Genomic DNA, 21,819 nt, shown 5'->3' with positions numbered 1-21,819 from the left:
GTTCTGTATCAATAATGTGTGACATATCAAGTAGTGTTGTTTTAATCCAAGAAGTTAACCCTATATCAATCAAATGTGTATGGTACTTTTTCAAAAATAAAATATTAGGACAGAATTTGGAGGAGAATATTTGTGCGGATTCAGATATTGTGTTTTGGGGAGTCCGAGCTTGAAAACCAAAACGTGGTTGTCTCGAAGATAGTTAAATTGTCGTCTTTAAATACAAAAGGTGAACAGTATAAAAATGGTTGTAAAGTGGTCTTTGATAGCGTGTTGCTAAATTTAAATATTGAAGTTTTGGAATGTTCTAATGAACACGCCTTGGGGTCATTGTTAATAACTTTTTACATGAAACTATTATTTGGAAACTGTTATATACCCTCATATTGCTGCATTTATATGTCTTTTGACCTTTTAATTATTATCTAAGGAAAACTTTGCAGTTTGCAGAGGACAAAGCTGCCCTCTTGGCGAGTATAATGCACACACCAGAAACGAAGATTACTTTCAAATTGTTGAATAGAATCACTGTGTTAGTGAATTTAATCAGTTTAACTAAGATATTAAAATACAATTATGACTTTATTGACCAACTTATCTCTTTCTTTTTGGACAGAATTGACCATTTGGTGCAAAACTTTTTCCAAGATTTGTAGTCATCAACAATATCTTTTAATTACTTTATTTTTTGCAGGAAACTTACATTTGTCTAATAACAATCCAGAATAGTATGCAAACACATACACATATGACACGATATGACCAGGAAATAATCAGAACTTCGTAAAGAATGAATTTTTTTATTCGCAATTCCTCGTTATCACTTACAACAGTTTATTGAAATGTTTCTCACGATTTAAATCATATATTTTTATTGCGGACATTTTATATTTTCATCGGAATCATTCATAGGTTTACTTATTTTATAAAATAGAGACGTATAGATCTGATTGTACCTTTTGAGTATATTTTCATGTCATCTTTACCTGATTTCAGTCGCTCAAATGAACTTTTGTTTTCTGATAAAAACGTCATTTGGTTGTTAACAACATCACTGTATTCTTTTCTTGTTTTCTCGATTTCTTGGTCTTTCTCCTTCAGGTATTTTTGATATTCAGCAATATCACGTTCTAGTTCATCGATCTTCCTTTTCAATTCTATTATCTCGGATTTCATTGCCGACAACTGTTCACGACACTTGTCAAGCTCATCGTTTGAATTATCAATAGTTCCTTCCCCATGTTCAAGCTCTAAAATTCTGTTTTCAAGATTTTTTTTGTCTTCATTCAAGATATTAATACGGGCTTGGAGATCTCTTTTGTCCTTCATGACATTTCTATAACGGTCTTGCAACTCAACATTTGTCAGCTCTGCTATTTGTGTCTGCTGAATAGAAAAAAAAGTCCCTGAATATATGCATTCTTTTTTACTATACAAAATCTTTGACGAAAACATTACAAAGTTCGTGTGATTTGTGTATTTTCCAAATGCAAATCAATATGATATTGTAATCATTAAAATGAGTATAACTATTCACTGCATAATACTTCATATATCAATTACGATGAATGGGTTGTTTTATCAAAAATTGAAACGTAACTTGTTTTCTGTATAGTTTTGACTGTTGGGTCTCCTGGTTAAATGGAGTTAGACTAGTCATTTGTCATCATTGTCACAGCTCCGTATTTAAGGCGTACTTTCAACTTAAAAACACTAAAATTAAGAATGTCCGTGTTGAAGGCCGTACCTTGACCTATTATGGTTTACTTTTATAAATTTTTACTTGGATGGAGAGTTGTCACATTGGCACTCATACCACATTTCCTATATACACTAGATTGTTAGTTTTCTTAATTTAAGTATGTTATATTATTTGTCTCACTGGCTCATCCCACATCTCATTATTTTCATAACAAGTTAAAAGTAAATCCACCAAAAAAACATAATAGATTAAAGACTAATACAAGAACAGTTATATAGAAAATGAAAATGTATGCAATTTCAGCAGCAGGAATATATAACCCAACCCTTCTTGTTTTATTGTTAAGTAGACAGTAAATATGTATCGATTAAATTGGTACTTTCCGATGAACTTTAAAAGTAATGAAAGTACACGTTATTTAAAAAATAATGGTTCATTTACATTTTGCTGTATCCCCATTTATTATTGACATAGTCGGAGTAGCAGCAGCAACTTCTTGGATATATGTGTGTAACGACATTTATACTCGGCACTTGGATAAAGTTAGTATAATGCTTTTAAGGCTGTGCCTAGGATACATTTTTAAAATATAGAATTTAAAATTGATACTTTAAATCCGAATAGCATTTAAAGGTTAAGGAACAGAATACTCTAAAATATTGATAGGTTATGGAGATCCTTTTCGGTATATATAATTTATTTTGTAAAAGTAGGGGGAAAGCTGACTCGGACTTTTAACTGATATTTGCCTTGGTGTTGATTAGGTTTTAAATTGTAAGAAAACAAATCAAGATTCTGCTTAATCTTTTTAAAATTACCTTAAATGAAATATTAAAGTCTTGCATGAAAAGAAAAAAAATGGTATTGTGGGGCGCAATTTTTTTAACCTGTATCGAAGGGAAAAAAAGGAGTCAGAACATTTGACACAAATTCATGAACCTTGGAAAATATCTCTTTGCTGTATATAAGTTACCCAATTATTTGACTACTGTCATTTGAAAATCAAGTTCAATTGCGCATGGTAAATTCTGTAGATAAACTGTCAGATAATTTATATTTCAACTGTGAAAGTATGTTGTAATTTACATTGATGCTACTTTATAAAAAGAAAGATGAATATGCCAAAAACAAGTGTATAAGTTTTACATATATCTCTTGTTATTGGTGTTCTCGTTGTTTTCCGATTTTTGTAACTGTGGTGTAATTTTTTTTCATCTTTTGAATGTAACGTTGGTATCTACCTATTTAGATTTACGCATTTAAAAAAAATGTATGGAATTAGTTTTACAAAAATGTTAGATAGTTTTTATCTGTATCTAGTATTTGTTTAATCAGCATAATTTGTTCAAGTCTTCTTTAAATCGTCATCCTCAGATATGAAAAATAATTGCAGCCACAATCTAATAGGAATCCAATTACTTATTTTGTCTGGCAAATAATAACTTTCTTACCTTTATATTCCATTCTGAAATAAATATATATAAATATAAATATATTATACGCTATTGTGAAGTTATGTTTGGAGTAGGGGCTATAATGGCCTAAAATGGACCCAGATTTACAAGATAATATGATATTATTACGTAAGTATTTCTGTATTGGCCTTGTTATTGGTCCGAGGCTTGCTGTATTGGCCTGAGGCGAAGCGGAAGGCCAATACACCTGGCCGAGGACCAATAACAAGGCCAATACAGAAATACACGTAATAATATCTTTATTAATTAACTACAGTGTTACAATATTTTTTTAATTTCATTTCAAAAGAGATAAATATTTTTACCTTGAAGTGGACCTATCCAAATCTCAGTTTGTTTCTTTTTATTAGATGCAATACATAATGAGGCCTAAATTAAAATATTGTTTGTTTGCCCTTTTCCGACCCTATGTCTTGAAACAGGGTAGGTAGGGAGGTAAAATATTTTATTTTTCTTTCCCAAAAAATAACTAAGCTCGGTACATTTTTTGTCATGGGTAGGCAGGTAGGTATAATATTTTATTTTATAGATACAAAATCTGCATGATATCATTTTTGTCTGTATTGCTTTTGTTTAAGTATGCTTTTGCTTTTAAGTATAATAGTCCCAAGAATTTTAACTTACTAATATTCTGTACTACGTACATGTACCTTGTACACTTAACCTGGACCTAAAGTTTTTCTGTAAGAGATAACTTTGTCCTGGTAAAATATGTCCGGGTAGACATACCATGCATACTTTGTACATTACTAGTAGAAAAAGTCCCTAGAGTGTTTAAATTTTCGTGTGTGCCTGTGTTTCCAATAAAAATGCTACAAGACTTGAAACTCAATTGTCACGTTTTTTACATCGCATTTATATATGATCTGTATGGAAAAACTTGGCGATTTTACTGCCAAATATTCTCCCCTTTACAGACCTTTGGTTCATGTTAGATATAAATCAGAATATATCAATGCTGGTCAAAGGCATCGTTAACATAATCATCCTGATCTACGGACCAAAAGCCATCACTACATAGGATACAAAGTCTGTTTACAAAATATTTTGTACACACATTGATAATTTAGTATTGGAGGAACTTTTTTTGAATGAACCCAGCTCTTCAAGTATAAAGACACAGAGTAACGTTTGTTAAATCATGATTTCAAAGCTTTCAATACAACATCCATTTCAAACAAATTTATGCTTTGAAACTCCAAACGCAAGTGTTCGTTCATGTCAAACGCTCACATGATACAAAACAGACTAGACCTTATACGGGAAAGATAAAACCCGAGAATTCCGGTAAAAAAGATTTGACCGGGAATTACAATTATAAGATTAATTTTTGGTAGGAACAAAAAATAAAATAAAATAAAATCTTGCTGGTAAACACAAATAAAAGATTTTCAGGCGGAACGAATTTATAGGGTCGGTCGGTAAAGGGCAAACAAACAATATTTTAATTTAAGCCTGATCTGGTGCTGTTTCCAGGTGTCTTCAGCATTTTCTCATCTGATGAATTTTTCTACCCTTTTCAGTCACTATAAAGTGTTACAACTTAAATTTAGACGCAACACATAAATAGTAATTGGAAAGGTACTGCCATTGCATGTGTTATGCAGAATCTAATTTAAAATCGATGTGTACAATCGTGAAATTATGAGGTCGTCAAGAAATGAACTTTGTGATAATCTACTCGTTCCCCAAACCTGAAATAGTTCTATCGTCTGCTTTCAAAATACCTTTTAAATGAATGTGACCGTCTTTCGCCTGAAATGTATGCCATACTGACATTTTCAGCATGTTTAAGATAACTAAATGACAACTGCGTCTTCAAAACAACTGTTTACTTTCAGTTTGTGTTTATCGTGACTTTCGATGTAAAATCTAGAGACGTTCCGAAATTCTGCACTTATGTCAACTTGGCCAATATAGAATAACTCGGCCAATACAGAAAAAAATCTATATTGGCCGAGTTATTCTGTATTGGCCCAGTTTACACATTATATTGCATAGGCAGTTTTCATCATATTAAGTCCAATAACAGTGTAGTTAATTAATAATAAAAATTCTAACAGAGCAGATTTTTCTCCATAAATTATTAGAATATTAGTCAATGATTTCAAAAAAATGTTTTTTATGTAACAAAAAAAGGTGCAATGACGTCACAATGGTAGGTGCAAATGACGTCATAATAGGAAAAATAAGCAAAAATACAGAAATTTGGATGTTTTTTCTAAATTTTGGCCACCGCACCATGCATGCACCAATAAGATATTTTAACATTTTGACAAGTTCATACATATCAAACTTCGGATAAAAAATCTTTTTGGTGCAAGGTTGGTGCGATAGTTTATTTTATATTTTTCATAGCCAAGCGGAGCAATAAAAAGCTGAAATTTGCCGTCCAAATTGGAACTATTCATCTGACAAAGTTTAGTTTACACATTCGTATGTCTATAGGAACTTTATTTTTTTGTTTATTAATGTAACGTGTATTCATAATATTATTTCTGTAAGTACATCTAGTTAAATTTCTTTAAAAAAAATCCGAAAGCAATGAACTACATGTGTAAGGGAGTCAATAACAACTTTGAGGACATTTTTTTTTTAATTATGACATTTTAGATAAACCTTCAATATAACAAAATCTGTACATTTCTTATGTTCCTACTTATTATCAATTCAAAATCTGGTGTTTGAATGGGCAATCTTCTCTTTCTCTCTCTCTCTCTCTGGTATTAGGGTCGGATCGATGATTTATGTTAGAAAAAGGGGGGACCGAATTTAAAAGATTATTTTGCTTAAATTTACATAATTGGCGAGAAACACGAAATTTATTTTGAAAATGAAACTAACTATATTCCAATTGGATGTGTCCTTGTTGGTAATGACCATAGAGAACAAGTTCTATAAAATTTGATGGTAAGAGAATGGAAACGACATAAGGTAGACTATCCATATATCCGTATATATATGAATAGTTGACCTTCCAATGCATAGAAACAAGTGCCTGAAGTCTGTAAGCATCCTACATGTCTGTTACATTTTTAAAGGTTATGTTTTGAATAGTTCTAAACTCATGTGTAAAAATAAAGTGTAATTTTAAAAATGTTGTTACGCCCCATTTGTGGACATTATTTTTTCTGGTCTGTGAGTCCTTTTGTCCGTGCGTATGTTTGTTTGTTCGTCCGATCGTCCTTGTGTCCCGCTTCAGGTTTAAGTTTTCGATCAAGGTAGTTTAATCTAACATCAGACTCAGACTTATTTTGAACTAAGTTTTACTCTGCGTATTGTTGCGTGTTTGATTTTTTTCTACTTTGGCTGGAGGTAAATAGAGTGGGGTTATGAGATCTCAAAATAACATGTTTAAGCCCGCCGATTTGCGCCTGTCCCTTTTCAAGATTCTCTGGCCTTTATTAGTCTTGCGATTTGGGCATCCATGGAATAAAGACACATTCTTGTTTTCAACTATTTTGACGTATATATAATGGATTTAGGATGATAATCAAAGACCAAGTCATACGACACTAAGATTAGTGAAGGCGAAAGATAAACAGGTGACAAAAACTACAATAAAACAAATAATATATATAATGAATATAGAAAAAAATTAAGAATACAGATTTATTTGAGATAGTAGCATGTACCAGTTTTGTAATGCTATAGAATGATATGGTTGTAAATCTGGACGTCTGAAATAGATGATAATAATAAGGTGAATTTCGAAAAGTCAACCATAACAATCCTCTACATATATCTAGAGGGGGGGGGGGTGTACTTCAATACTTAATTGATAGGGGTGCCGCTGTATTGTTACCTCACCCTGTGTTTCATTTTAAAAATATATACCTTTTCATATATTGCGTAGGAAAAAAAGTTACCTTTTCCCATATTGATTTGGTTTTATGTGGTTTTATGTAAAAGAGGAATACTTAAGTGTCAAAAGAGAAAAAATGGTTGATAAAGACACAGCGGGAACACCAAACAATTTCACAGTCAAAAAAGTTATGGGAACTATATTGTCCTTATCATATATATCTGATAGTTTTCTTAACTTTTCACTTATTTCAGCTAAAAAAAGTGAACTATTCCAGAGGCACGTCCTTAAAAATAGAAGTCCCCCCCCCCCTTTAACCCCTACCCCTACCTGAAACATAACTACTGTAATGGAAATACCCCCTTTAATGCATGTGTCTGTATCTATTTATTTTAAATAATCAATATTATTGATCAGATTTCTTAGCGCTAAATATGTGTTCTTGTTTTTATATTATTCTTCTTGTCGCTGATAAGTGAGACCCAACTCAGCACTAGATGCACAATCTGTATATATCTGCAATGCCCGGTGTTTTGTTTTGTTTGTTAATGTTTCAATATTGCTTTTCCCCTTAACATTTACTTTAGAGTTTGTCACTTTTTTAATTTGCTTCTTAAATTGCCTTTCTGTTGAAACATATTTAAAGTTAAATAGAAAGCAAATTGCGGTTGCCAAGAGAACAGATGTGTTGCTAGGGAGAAACAACAGTGAATTTGGCAAAAATGTGCAATTAATTATCTAATATTTAAATAGTTTACAAGTGTAAAGTTCACTACATGCTAAACAGGTTTAATTTCAAATATAGATATATTAAAGCTGTATAATAATCATATTTGATGAGTTTAACGCCACCATTATATTCGTTGCTAGGCAACAGAATAAACGAGCTAGACCCAAAATTCAATTATTTTCAGAAGGTCTTTGGTATAGACTTACAACACGACAAATTAAATGAAATTTGGTGGTGGGGCCAAAAATGGCCTTTATAGCCCTAGTCCAAAATTTTCTAAACTTGGATTGTATTTTTTTTTTTCTGTTAAAGAACAAAACTTGACATCTCTGGGAGTGGACATGGATTAACAATTTGGTTGTAAATGTACTTCTTGTTTCGATGTTTGAAAATACTAGCTGATCTGATTTTAATTTGAATGTAGGTTATGACCATTGCATATAACATGAGAGCTCAAACACTTTATAATTCAATTAGTATAAATTATATTCAGAATTGTGAAGTCATTTAGATTTATAGAATTGAGAATGGAAACATGTCAAAGAGACAACAGTCGACCAAAGAGCAGACAACAGCCGAAGGCCACCAATAGGTCTTCAAAAAGGCGAAAAATCACGCACCCAGATGTGTTCCTCAGCTGGCCCTTAAATAAAATAGTGTACTAGTTCAGTGAAAATTGACGTGAAACTAAACTTCAAAACATATAAACGAACTAAAATTAAAAAAACATACAAGACCAACAAAAGCCAGAGGCTCTTAACTTGGGACAGGCGCCAAAATACGATTTTATTTTATGTAGATGTAGGTAAGTGTACCGGATAACTGTCCTATACTGGTGAACATAGAGACTGGTTGCCTCTTTTCCGACGTGTTGTCTTGTAATGTTTTACAAGACGTCAAGTACTTACCATTCAATGAGAGACAGCAAGATGTTGATTCAGAACCATACATGCAGGTATATGTTCCAACATCATTTTTGGACATTTCTGGTATTGAATGATAGTGATCCTTCTTTCTTCCGGTATTGAAATTTAATTCTTTCCCATCTTTATACCATTGCACACCTTCTACAAGCTGATCAAAACTGCATTGTAGTTTATAAGAAGCGCCAAGGTTTACTGAAACATCATCTAATCGTAATGTAAATTTAGGTTCATTCACTGAAATAATTCAGATACATGTATGAGTAGAATATATATCTTTATTATTGAGAACTGAACAAGCTATCCCAGATAGCGAAATATTTAATCATACTTATATTTTATTTAAGGAGACTTTTTGCGAATGGGTGACAGAAACTACCTTGTAAATTTTACCTTTTTTAATTTTTTTTTAGTTACAATTCCCAACAACACCATTAATTAACATTTTTTGTAACCTGCTATCATACACTCAAAATATCCATGTAAAAGGTGACTGATAAGTCGAAAGGAGATATTATCAAATTTGAGATCTTTATCATTTCTAGTGTACATGTTTAATTGTATCAAATCACTTCATGTTGCTACTTTAGTTCACCCCCACATTAATTGTTGCTATTTCTGTTCACTAATGTTTTCATATTTCATTTTTGTATTCATTTAGGAATGTTCTGATTCCTGACTTTTCGATTACCGTATATGAAAAAAGTAAAATCACAAAAATACTAAACTCAGAGGAAAATCAAATCGGAAAGTCCCTAATCATGGCAAATTAAATGACAAAATACATAGAAAACGAATGGACTACAACTGTCGTATTCCTCGTTTGGTACAGACATTTTCAAATGTAGAAACTGGTTGATTAAACCTGATTTTATAGCGCTAAACCTCTCACTTTGTACGACAGTGTCATCAAACCCGTTATATTCACAATGATGCGTGAACTAAACAGACATAATAAATAAAATGGTCAAAATATGGGTACAACAGTCATCATTCATCGTGTTACACTTTTAAAAGGAACAATTTAATAGATCACAAAAGCACCTATCAAATTAAAAACACATTCATTGCTGTGTCTGACGTCAGAAACTTTATACGTCACATATTTTTGTCGTTCAATGTTTATACAAACAATTTTCAGGTTCATTCCACTGCATGATTGAATAATTTTGACGTTTGTGGTTCAACGTTTTTTTCTAATTTTTAATAGAAATATAACATAATGGGGTGTTGCTAAACGGCGAAAACGGAACGGAAACGGAAACGGAAAGAAAAAATAATTTTGACGGAATTTAAGGGGGTAACTGGAAAGAAATACGAGAAACAGTAACGAAATCACGCAACAATTATGTTGTCATTAGAATAGGAGCTCGGTATCAAAGAAAAAAAGCAAACAGTTTTGAAAATACATAACAGCTTTTAAAAAAAGCAAGAGGCTATAAAGAGCACGTGCAGTTCATCTTGGTCTATATGCATATGCATCTTAAACAATGGGAACCGTTTCCAACATTATAGGCTTGAATAGTTCATGACAAAACTTTCTCTACCTTCTTTAGTTTTATACCAAAACCACTAGAGGGGGAAAAAGTCGCCATTTATAAGGGCAATCATTGAAAAATTTACTTTTAATATGTACTATTCAAGTCAGGAGCCTCTGGCCTTTGTTAGTCTAGTATGATTTTTAATTTTAGTTTCTTGTGTATACTTCGGAGATTAGTATGACGTCCATTATCACTGAACTAGTTTTCTCGTTTGAATTGTTTTACATTGTCTTATCGGGGCCTTTTATAGCTGACTATGCGGTATGGGCTTTGCTCATTGTTGAAGGCCGTACGGTGACCTATAGTTGTTAATGTCTGTGTCATTTTGGTCTCTTGTGGACAGTTGTCTCATTGGCAATCATACCACATCTTCTTTTTTATATAGTATGCATATTTGTTTAGGGGCCAGCTGAAGACCGCCTACGGATGCGGGAGTTTCTAGCTACATTGAGGACCCATTGACTGTTGTCTGTTCTATGGTCGGGTTGTTGTCGCTTTGACACATTCCCCATTTCCATTCTCAATTTTATTACTATAACAGAAATTTCGACTTGTATGTAGATCTTATAAGAAATTGCTAAAATCATCAAAAGCGAGTCTCCAATAACGAGTCGACTAACGATTTCGCCAGGCATTTTGACCTCCTTGTAGATCGTGTCTTGATGGCAATTTTTGCTACCTATTTTTTGTTATATATATTTCAATATACATGTAATAGGCTAACATGGAAAGTGGTACATTCGTCATATAAAGGTGTAAGTAACATCACTAATTCGGCCCGGCATACCAGAAAGTAGTAAATATCTAACACAAAATAGTTCCTACGCATGAGTGTAACTTTCAAATATGTAAAATATTTAGGTATTGTTGGTATCAAATAAAAGTTCAATGACTGGTGATCATTGTAGAACACTTTTTGACTTATAATTTTGAATATTAAAAAAACTGCACCAATTTTTATGAAGAGGATACATTTTGCCTGTTTGTCAGATCTGATTAACTGTTTTGGTACATTCTTCCAACTTCCAGAAAGTTAACCAGTTCTTTCTTATATGTCATTAAAGGTATGTTGACTTTTTCAGTGCAAGACACCATGAAGTGTTGCTTTGACATTCAATGATTGTCACTTTATTTGAACTTAAAACAAAAGGGTTGTGTCTGCTTGAAATTGAGGAATTAGTGGTTTCCTTTAAGCTTCCTAAAGGCGATGGCTCATATAAGAAATCATTTGATCTTTTTGACGTGAATGACATTAGGTAGAGCTCAACCTTCTAAACACGTTTTTCACAAGAGAGCACTTGCATTTTATTCCTATGTTTTGATTTTAGCCATGCCTGCTATCTTGGCTGGATGGAACCTGGTTATCCATGACACTTTTGAAACTAGATACACCAATGATAAATATTGCAAAATTTAACCAAAACTGTCGAACGACTTCCTAAAATACATGTGTTCGGTAACATTTGACCCAGTAGTTTCAGAGAAGATATTTGGAAAAGTTAAGAAGAAAAAAACAAAAACGGACGACAGACGCCAAATGAAGAGAAAAGCCCGCTAAGTATCTCAAACATGCATTATCTGCAAGATACGCTAACATATAGTATGCACCAACATAGTGCGTAACCGGCTTGATTATCATAATATCATCAATGCTTTTCGTAAATATTGCAACTATGTACTATTATCAATGATTGCGCCAAAAACATGGATAAGGATAAACCAGTTAACAACATTGCAAATTTGACCAGATAATAGACAGTGGGTTGAAAAAAGTTAACAGTTCAATTTGATCTCAAATAACAATAAACAACACCTTAAAAAAGGCAAAAAAATAAATAGGTATTCCCCCCTCTTTTATATACATGAAATATAAGTCATGTCGTCTTTATTGGAATATAATAAACTCATCTTAGATAAACGTCGGTTCCAGCTTTTCTTTGCTACCAGCATTGTTCAGAATACTATTCATTTCCATATTTTGAAGATAAAAACCCATTTACGCACCGACCATTTAGCTTAAATAGCTGGTTTTTTTCTCTGAGTAAGAACGGAACAGAAAGAATTGACATCTTTTCATTGTGGTTATTTTATCTACATGGGATTGTTTTATATAGTATAACACGTGTTAACAAGAAAGAAAAAAACGGAAGAATAAATTCAAAATACAAGATTTTAAAGCATAAAGTATTGAAATAATAAGCAGGGGATGATGAGACCATGTTTTTGAAATATTTGATAAGGTCATGGCACTCATGAATGCGTTGTTCATCACGGGATTTAGTTAAATAGTCTCTTCGATTTTTCTAATTTAAAAAAAAAATGTTGGATAAATGTCAATAAGGTAGTAACCAGGGGCGGATCCAGCCATTTTAAAAGGGGGGTTACAACTATATGTCCCCATTCAAATACATTGATCGTAAAAAAAAGGGGGGTTCCAACCCCCGGAATACCCCCACCCCTTGGATCCGCCACTGTAGTAACCCAACAACACAAAAAACTCTACATACGGCTTAACAGATTGACATTCCATACATAGGTTGTTAAGTAATGAATATTTTTAATTTTATTTACTTGCCTCGAATCAAGATTAGTGATGTGGTGTATCTTGTTGCGTTGTTCTGAATTGGTGATTTTCGTTGTATCTTTTCTTATGTAATGGAAGAAAACGTAAAAGAAACCTTATGATCCTAATGGGACAAACATGTATGGACAGCAACTGATAAGGAAACCCGGGAACTAGAATAAAAACTTGGATACACTTTATATTAATGTAAAAATTGACAAAATCACTCACTATACAAAGCCTTTCTCACCCAATTACAATACTGAAGTATGCAGTTTCGGGTATTAACGTCATAAAAGCAAATACATTTCCTCGAATTTAAAATCAATAAATACGAATTGATGTGGAACAAGTGGCGTGAAGTAAGTGGGGCCAAGTTAGTAGACTACATTGATATAAGTTTTGCGCAGTGCTCTTACCAAGTTAGTCGTAGTCATGACCTAGGGTTTTTAAAATCAAATTGTCCACACTGCATTATTATCATGCCACATAATTCTTCTCTTTTTAAAGTAGAGAAACACGAGCCCAACCAAAAACTTAGGGTTATCTCAGTTGCTCCGGAAGGGTAAACAGATCCAGCTTCGCATGTGACACCCGTCATCATAGTAATGATTTTATATACATTCACACTAAAGGAATGTTGAAATTTGAAAGTTACTTTTATTGGTAGTTTTTTTTTTAAAGATTTTGATGCTATGTCAAGACAACTGAAAACGGGGCTTTTTCAAAATATAAAATGCCGGTATATAATTTTTTTTAAATGGGGCTCCTGTTATATGTTACTTGACACTTAAAGTGTTTACTGTTTTTGACATAATTTGTCTCTGTGAACTGCATGATCTCAACTGTTATTTACAAGAATTTTAAGATTCACACTAATCACATTAAATTTACTGTCCATTCCGTTCTTTATGGTGCTTCTTCAAAGGAGTGACATAAACAGCATATATGGAACGAGTCCAAATAATTATGATGTAATGAAAGGCTATTTTATTTTTTGCTTTGACGCCTTACAGCAAGGCCTCAAAGAAAAAATTATAACAGCCTTTCAGGAAGTCATAACAATTTGGACTAATATGTTACTGTCTTTGGAGATCTTTGAGAATAGTAATCCTTGATAAAATTGAGAATGTAAATGGGGAATGTCTATAAGAAGCAACAACCCGACAAAAGTGTAGAAAAGAGGCCATGGCAAAACAAAAACGAGTCTTCACACAACGAGAGAATCATGCGCCAGGAGGAGAGCTGAAGCTGACTTTTAAGAGAGCAAGCAAGAGGGGGACGGTTAAAGTTATATGGTAGTTTCCTGGACAAAAAATGTGTACAAGTTCATATAAAACAGACGTCACAATAAAGTCCGAAACATGAATCAAAATTGAAAAATATCAAGACGTATATCTGTATATGGCTGAGGTTCCAAACTTGGGACAGGTACAACAAATGTGGCGATGTTAATAATGTTTAGTGAGATGTCACTCCTCCCCCTATTCTTCTAACCCATGTAGTTAATTTCTGTCTAATTTATCCCATTTTAAGTTAACAGGATGTGCCAATTTACACCCAGATTAAACCCTGGTCAGTCCCAAGATAAAAACATTAAGGGTGATATAGACAGTTTGATAAGTTACATTGATCCAAGGCACCGTAATTGAGTTGTGAAAAATAAATACTGTTTGAGTTTGCAATTCAAAAAATAACTGAACAGTGCGGCCTAGGATGAAATTTGAAAAAATAGGCAGGACAGGAGTTTTGAGTTAAAAAAAAAAGGCAGAATGAGACACTTTGCAAAAAAAAACGCAGGATGACAATTTAGGTAAAAAAAAGTCAGGATAAACTAATAAAAAAAAAGGCAGGACCGAATAGAGTGAAAAATAAAAAGGCAGGACAGAGATTACAACTACAAAAAATGCAGGACAACATTTTATTTATTTTAAATAATCAATATTATTGATCAGATTTCTTAGCGCTAAATATGTGTTCTTGTTTTTATATTATTCTTCTTGTCGCTGATAAGTGAGACCCAACTCAGCACTAGATGCACAATCTGTATATATCTGCAATGCCCGGTGTTTTGTTTTGTTTGTTAATGTTTCAATATTGCTTTTCCCCTTAACATTTACTTTAGAGTTTGTCACTTTTTTAATTTGCTTCTTAAATTGCCTTTCTGTTGAAACATATTTAAAGTTAAATAGAAAGCAAATTGCGGTTGCCAAGAGAACAGATGTGTTGCTAGGGAGAAACAACAGTGAATTTGGCAAAAATGTGCAATTAATTATCTAATATTTAAATAGTTTACAAGTGTAAAGTTCACTACATGCTAAACAGGTTTAATTTCAAATATAGATATATTAAAGCTGTATAATAATCATATTTGATGAGTTTAACTCCACCATTATATTCGTTGCTAGGCAACAGAATAAACGAGCTAGACCCAAAATTCAATTATTTTCAGAAGGTCTTTGGTATAGACTTACAACACGACAAATTAAATGAAATTTGGTGGTGGGGCCAAAAATGGCCTTTATAGCCCTAGTCCAAAATTTTCTAAACTTGGATTGTATTTTTTTTTTCTGTTAAAGAACAAAACTTGACATCTCTGGGAGTGGACATGGATTAACAATTTGGTTGTAAATGTACTTCTTGTTTCGATGTTTGAAAATACTAGCTGATCTGATTTTAATTTGAATGTAGGTTATGACCATTGCATATAACATGAGAGCTCAAACACTTTATAATTCAATTAGTATAAATTATATTCAGAATTGTGAAGTCATTTAGATTTATAGAATTGAGAATGGAAACATGTCAAAGAGACAACAGTCGACCAAAGAGCAGACAACAGCCGAAGGCCACCAATAGGTCTTCAAAAAGGCGAAAAATCACGCACCAGATGTGTTCCTCAGCTGGCCCTTAAATAAAATAGTGTACTAGTTCAGTGAAAATTGACGTGAAACTAAACTTCAAAACATATAAACGAACTAAAATTAAAAAAACATACAAGACCAACAAAAGCCAGAGGCTCTTAACTTGGGACAGGCGCCAAAATACGATTTTATTTTATGTAGATGTAGGTAAGTGTACCGGATAACTGTCCTATACTGGTGAACATAGAGACTGGTTGCCTCTTTTCCGACGTGTTGTCTTGTAATGTTTTACAAGACGTCAAGTACTTACCATTCAATGAGAGACAGCAAGATGTTGATTCAGAACCATACATGCAGGTATATGTTCCAACATCATTTTTGGACATTTCTGGTATTGAATGATAGTGATCCTTCTTTCTTCCGGTATTGAAATTTAATTCTTTCCCATCTTTATACCATTGCACACCTTCTACAAGCTGATCAAAACTGCATTGTAGTTTATAAGAAGCGCCAAGGTTTACTGAAACATCATCTAATCGTAATGTAAATTTAGGTTCATTCACTGAAATAATTCAGATACATGTATGAGTAGAATATATATCTTTATTATTGAGAACTGAACAAGCTATCCCAGATAGCGAAATATTTAATCATACTTATATTTTATTTAAGGAGACTTTTTGCGAATGGGTGACAGAAACTACCTTGTAAATTTTACCTTTTTTAATTTTTTTTTAGTTACAATTCCCAACAACACCATTAATTAACATTTTTTGTAACCTGCTATCATACACTCAAAATATCCATGTAAAAGGTGACTGATAAGTCGAAAGGAGATATTATCAAATTTGAGATCTTTATCATTTCTAGTGTACATGTTTAATTGTATCAAATCACTTCATGTTGCTACTTTAGTTCACCCCCACATTAATTGTTGCTATTTCTGTTCACTAATGTTTTCATATTTCATTTTTGTATTCATTTAGGAATGTTCTGATTCCTGACTTTTCGATTACCGTATATGAAAAAAGTAAAATCACAAAAATACTAAACTCAGAGGAAAATCAAATCGGAAAGTCCCTAATCATGGCAAATTAAATGACAAAATACATAGAAAACGAATGGACTACAACTGTCGTATTCCTCGTTTGGTACAGACATTTTCAAATGTAGAAACTGGTTGATTAAACCTGATTTTATAGCGCTAAACCTCTCACTTTGTACGACAGTGTCATCAAACCCGTTATATTCACAATGATGCGTGAACTAAACAGACATAATAAATAAAATGGTCAAAATATGGGTACAACAGTCATCATTCATCGTGTTACACTTTTAAAAGGAACAATTTAATAGATCACAAAAGCACCTATCAAATTAAAAACACATTCATTGCTGTGTCTGACGTCAGAAACTTTATACGTCACATATTTTTGTCGTTCAATGTTTATACAAACAATTTTCAGGTTCATTCCACTGCATGATTGAATAATTTTGACGTTTGTGGTTCAACGTTTTTTTCTAATTTTTAATAGAAATATAACATAATGGGGTGTTGCTAAACGGCGAAAACGGAACGGAAACGGAAACGGAAAGAAAAAATAATTTTGACGGAATTTAAGGGGGTAACTGGAAAGAAATACGAGAAACAGTAACGAAATCACGCAACAATTATGTTGTCATTAGAATAGGAGCTCGGTATCAAAGAAAAAAAGCAAACAGTTTTGAAAATACATAACAGCTTTTAAAAAAAGCAAGAGGCTATAAAGAGCACGTGCAGTTCATCTTGGTCTATATGCATATGCATCTTAAACAATGGGAACCGTTTCCAACATTATAGGCTTGAATAGTTCATGACAAAACTTTCTCTACCTTCTTTAGTTTTATACCAAAACCACTAGAGGGGGAAAAAGTCGCCATTTATAAGGGCAATCATTGAAAAATTTACTTTTAATATGTACTATTCAAGTCAGGAGCCTCTGGCCTTTGTTAGTCTAGTATGATTTTTAATTTTAGTTTCTTGTGTATACTTCGGAGATTAGTATGACGTCCATTATCACTGAACTAGTTTTCTCGTTTGAATTGTTTTACATTGTCTTATCGGGGCCTTTTATAGCTGACTATGCGGTATGGGCTTTGCTCATTGTTGAAGGCCGTACGGTGACCTATAGTTGTTAATGTCTGTGTCATTTTGGTCTCTTGTGGACAGTTGTCTCATTGGCAATCATACCACATCTTCTTTTTTATATAGTATGCATATTTGTTTAGGGGCCAGCTGAAGACCGCCTACGGATGCGGGAGTTTCTAGCTACATTGAGGACCCATTGACTGTTGTCTGTTCTATGGTCGGGTTGTTGTCGCTTTGACACATTCCCCATTTCCATTCTCAATTTTATTACTATAACAGAAATTTCGACTTGTATGTAGATCTTATAAGAAATTGCTAAAATCATCAAAAGCGAGTCTCCAATAACGAGTCGACTAACGATTTCGCCAGGCATTTTGACCTCCTTGTAGATCGTGTCTTGATGGCAATTTTTGCTACCTATTTTTTGTTATATATATTTCAATATACATGTAATAGGCTAACATGGAAAGTGGTACATTCGTCATATAAAGGTGTAAGTAACATCACTAATTCGGCCCGGCATACCAGAAAGTAGTAAATATCTAACACAAAATAGTTCCTACGCATGAGTGTAACTTTCAAATATGTAAAATATTTAGGTATTGTTGGTATCAAATAAAAGTTCAATGACTGGTGATCATTGTAGAACACTTTTTGACTTATAATTTTGAATATTAAAAAAACTGCACCAATTTTTATGAAGAGGATACATTTTGCCTGTTTGTCAGATCTGATTAACTGCTTTGGTACATTCTTCCAACTTCCAGAAAGTTAACCAGTTCTTTCTTATATGTCATTAAAGGTATGTTGACTTTTTCAGTGCAAGACACCATGAAGTGTTGCTTTGACATTCAATGATTGTCACTTTATTTGAACTTAAAACAAAAGGGTTGTGTCTGCTTGAAATTGAGGAATTAGTGGTTTCCTTTAAGCTTCCTAAAGGCGATGGCTCATATAAGAAATCATTTGATCTTTTTGACGTGAATGACATTAGGTAGAGCTCAACCTTCTAAACACGTTTTTCACAAGAGAGCACTTGCATTTTATTCCTATGTTTTGATTTTAGCCATGCCTGCTATCTTGGCTGGATGGAACCTGGTTATCCATGACACTTTTGAAACTAGATACACCAATGATAAATATTGCAAAATTTAACCAAAACTGTCGAACGACTTCCTAAAATACATGTGTTCGGTAACATTTGACCCAGTAGTTTCAGAGAAGATATTTGGAAAAGTTAAGAAGAAAAAAACAAAAACGGACGACAGACGCCAAATGAAGAGAAAAGCCCGCTAAGTATCTCAAACATGCATTATCTGCAAGATACGCTAACATATAGTATGCACCAACATAGTGCGTAACCGGCTTGATTATCATAATATCATCAATGCTTTTCGTAAATATTGCAACTATGTACTATTATCAATGATTGCGCCAAAAACATCGATAAGGATAAACCAGTTAACAACATTGCAAATTTGACCAGATAATAGACAGTGGGTTGAAAAAAGTTAACAGTTCAATTTGATCTCAAATAACAATAAACAACACCTTAAAAAAGGCAAAAAAAATAAATAGGTATTCCCCCCTCTTTTATATACATGAAATATAAGTCATGTCGTCTTTATTGGAATATAATAAACTCATCTTAGATAAACGTCGGTTCCAGCTTTTCTTTGCTACCAGCATTGTTCAGAATACTATTCATTTCCATATTTTGAAGATAAAAACCCATTTACGCACCGACCATTTAGCTTAAATAGCTGGTTTTTTTCTCTGAGTAAGAACGGAACAGAAAGAATTGACATCTTTTCATTGTGGTTATTTTATCTACATGGGATTGTTTTATATAGTATAACACGTGTTAACAAGAAAGAAAAAAACGGAAGAATAAATTCAAAATACAAGATTTTAAAGCATAAAGTATTGAAATAATAAGCAGGGGATGATGAGACCATGTTTTTGAAATATTTGATAAGGTCATGGCACTCATGAATGCGTTGTTCATCACGGGATTTAGTTAAATAGTCTCTTCGATTTTTCTAATTTAAAAAAAAATGTTGGATAAATGTCAATAAGGTAGTAACCAGGGGCGGATCCAGCCATTTTAAAAGGGGGGTTACAACTATATGTCCCCATTCAAATACATTGATCGTAAAAAAAAAGGGGGGTTCCAACCCCCGGAATACCCCCACCCCTTGGATCCGCCACTGTAGTAACCCAACAACACAAAAAACTCTACATACGGCTTAACAGATTGACATTCCATACATAGGTTGTTAAGTAATGAATATTTTTAATTTTATTTACTTGCCTCGAATCAAGATTAGTGATGTGGTGTATCTTGTTGCGTTGTTCTGAATTGGTGATTTTCGTTGTATCTTTTCTTATATAATGGAAGAAAACGTAAAAGAAACCTTATGATCCTAATGGCACAAACATGTATGGACAGCAACTGATAAGGAAACCCGGGAACTAGAATAAAAACTTGGATACACTTTATATTAATGTAAAAATTGACAAAATCACTCACTATACAAAGCCTTTCTCACCCAATTACAATACTGAAGTATGCAGTTTCGGGTATTAACGTCATAAAAGCAAATACATTTCCTCGAATTTAAAATCAATAAATACGAATTGATGTGGAACAAGTGGCGTGAAGTAAGTGGGGCCAAGTTAGTAGACTACATTGATATAAGTTTTGCGCAGTGCTCTTACCAAGTTAGTCGTAGTCATGACCTAGGGTTTTTAAAATCAAATTGTCCACACTGCATTATTATCATGCCACATAATTCTTCTCTTTTTAAAGTAGAGAAACACGAGCCCAACCAAAAACTTAGGGTTATCTCAGTTGCTCCGGAAGGGTAAACAGATCCAGCTTCGCATGTGACACCCGTCATCATAGTAATGATTTTATATACATTCACACTAAAGGAATGTTGAAATTTGAAAGTTACTTTTATTGGTAGTTTTTTTTTTAAAGATTTTGATGCTATGTCAAGACAACTGAAAACGGGGCTTTTTCAAAATATAAAATGCCGGTATATAATTTTTTTTAAATGGGGCTCCTGTTATATGTTACTTGACACTTAAAGTGTTTACTGTTTTTGACATAATTTGTCTCTGTGAACTGCATGATCTCAACTGTTATTTACAAGAATTTTAAGATTCACACTAATCACATTAAATTTACTGTCCATTCCGTTCTTTATGGTGCTTCTTCAAAGGAGTGACATAAACAGCATATATGGAACGAGTCCAAATAATTATGATGTAATGAAAGGCTATTTTATTTTTTGCTTTGACGCCTTACAGCAAGGCCTCAAAGAAAAAATTATAACAGCCTTTCAGGAAGTCATAACAATTTGGACTAATATGTTACTGTCTTTGGAGATCTTTGAGAATAGTAATCCTTGATAAAATTGAGAATGTAAATGGGGAATGTCTATAAGAAGCAACAACCCGACAAAAGTGTAGAAAAGAGGCCATGGCAAAACAAAAACGAGTCTTCACACAACGAGAGAATCATGCGCCAGGAGGAGAGCTGAAGCTGACTTTTAAGAGAGCAAGCAAGAGGGGGACGGTTAAAGTTATATGGTAGTTTCCTGGACAAAAAATGTGTACAAGTTCATATAAAACAGACGTCACAATAAAGTCCGAAACATGAATCAAAATTGAAAAATATCAAGACGTATATCTGTATATGGCTGAGGTTCCAAACTTGGGACAGGTACAACAAATGTGGCGATGTTAATAATGTTTAGTGAGATGTCACTCCTCCCCCTATTCTTCTAACCCATGTAGTTAATTTCTGTCTAATTTATCCCATTTTAAGTTAACAGGATGTGCCAATTTACACCCAGATTAAACCCTGGTCAGTCCCAAGATAAAAACATTAAGGGTGATATAGACAGTTTGATAAGTTACATTGATCCAAGGCACCGTAATTGAGTTGTGAAAAATAAATACTGTTTGAGTTTGCAATTCAAAAAATAATTGAACAGTGCGGCCTAGGATGAAATTTGAAAAAATAGGCAGGACAGGAGTTTTGAGTTAAAAAAAAAAAGCAGAATGAGACACTTTGC

This window comes from Mytilus edulis, chromosome 12 (genome assembly GCF_963676685.1).
Source record: "Mytilus edulis chromosome 12, xbMytEdul2.2, whole genome shotgun sequence".
Lineage (NCBI taxonomy): Eukaryota > Metazoa > Mollusca > Bivalvia > Mytilida > Mytilidae > Mytilus > Mytilus edulis.
Note: the sequence above shows the minus strand (reverse complement) of the source record.